This window comes from Podarcis bocagei (genome assembly GCF_964188305.1).
Source record: "Podarcis bocagei genome assembly, chromosome: 6".
Lineage (NCBI taxonomy): Eukaryota > Metazoa > Chordata > Lepidosauria > Squamata > Lacertidae > Podarcis > Podarcis bocagei.
The window spans coordinates 60,887,326-60,889,369 of record NC_138130.1 but is presented as its reverse complement, the minus strand read 5'-3'; positions in this window follow the sequence as shown (position 1 = coordinate 60,889,369).

Sequence of the window (2,044 nt, the reverse complement as noted above, 5' to 3'; positions counted from 1 at the left end):
GGCATATTCTTCCCTCAAAATATGTGTTTTGTTTGCGTTTTTTTCCTATAAAAATACCAATTGTTGTGCATTTTTCGAACCCAAAGCTACATCACAAAATTCAGAGAGGTTCATAATATGAGTAATATCTGTGTTCTGATCTACATCCAAATCTGGGACTGGCAAATTAGGTCAGTTTGCTTTATAATGCAAATCATATTAATTTCTCCTCCATCCCTAATAATAATAAATAATAATAATAATAATAATAATAATAATAATAATAATAATTTATACCCCACCCATCTGGCTGGGCATGTTTAGCCTGGAGAAGAGGAGGTTAAGGGGTGATATGATAGCCATGTTCAAATATATAAAAGGATGTCACATAGAGGAGGGAGAAAGGTTGTTTTCTGCTGCTCCAGAGAAGCGGACACGGAGCAATGGATCCAAACTACAAGAAAGAAGATTCCACCTAAACATTAGGAAGAACTTCCTGACAGTAAGAGCTGTTTGACAGTGGAATTTGCTGCCAAGGAGTGTGGTGGAGTCTCCTACTTTGGAGGTCTTTAAGCAGAGGCTTGACAACCATATGTCAGGAGTGCTCTGATGGTGTTTCCTGCTTGGCAGGGGGTTGGACTCGATGGCCCTTGTGGTCTCTTCCAACTCTATGATTCTATGATTCTATGGCTGGGTTTCCGCAGCCACTCTGGGCTACTTCCAACAAAATATTAAAATACAGTAGTCCATCAAACATTAAAAGCTTCCCTAAACAGGGCTGCCTTCAGATGTCTTCTAAAAGTCTGGTAGTTGTTTTTCTCTTTGACATCTGGTGGAAGGGCGTTCCACAGGCTGGGTGCCACTACTGAGAAGGCCCTCTCCCTGGTTCCCTGTAACTTGGCTTCTCACAGTGAGGGAACCACCAGAAGGCCCTCAGCACTGGACTTCAGTGTCCAGGCAGAACGATGGGGGTGGAGACGCTCCTTCAGGTATACTGGACTGAGGCCGTTAAGGGCTTTAAAAGTCAGCACCAACACTTTGAATTGTGCTCGGCAACGTAGTGGCAGCCAATGTAGGTCTTTCAAGACCGGTGTTATGTGGTCTCGGAAGCCGCTCCCAGTCACCAGTTCAGCTGCCACAATCTGGATTAGCTGTAGTTTCCGGGTCACCTTCAAAAGTAGCCCCACATAGAGCGCATTGCAGTAGTCCAAGCGAGAGATAACCAGAGCATGCACCACTAGCGAGATAGGGTTTCAGCCTATGTACCAGATGGATCAATAATCCAATCCTATTAATTGGACACTGCTGCTGAATGTCAGAACTGGGAGATTAATTTAACTTCTCCCAGTCTCATAGCACATTTCAGTTAGCTAAGCTGCCTACTGCTAACAGTATTCTGTTGGCAAAGAAACCTCTTGTTAGGTCAAATTCGGCACCCAGTTGAAAGGCTGGTGCGAAGCACTGTTATAGAACACAACCAAACTGGGACACTGAATAAAAAGAAAAAGAAATTTGCTGACTTGCTTGCTTGGGAATTTCTCAGTCAAGGTGAACTACAAAGCATTCCTGTGGCACAGCATTTTAAAGGCACAAGTAACTCGCTCCATATTTTAATGTAGTGTCAGCAGCTTAACAACTGGTATTCATAAATATTAGATGCTCTTAACACTTTCAGCTGTTCTGATCAACCTTTGTATGACAGCAACAGCTCCTGCTTATCCTATTCCAGGTTATTAAGTTCAGTTAAACTCATAAGAACATGAACATTCCTGGACCTCCTAGCCTTGTCATGTCTGCTCACTGGCAAGTGGAACTAAAGAAAGAAAGCAGCTTTGAAAGTGTAAATTTCATGTTGGTTGGGTACTGCAGAAAGCAAAGCTCTCTATATCATATGTTTCCAAAATCCAATTTCCTACTCACCATGTTATTGGGCAAGTGTTTCTTCCTCCATCAATCTGAGGGCTATAATTTTCCTACCTAATGCTGATCATAATCTGTGCCAGTTCAAACACTTGCTAACCAAAAAATGCCCTTTTCTGAGACAAATGCCCATATAAAGTATACC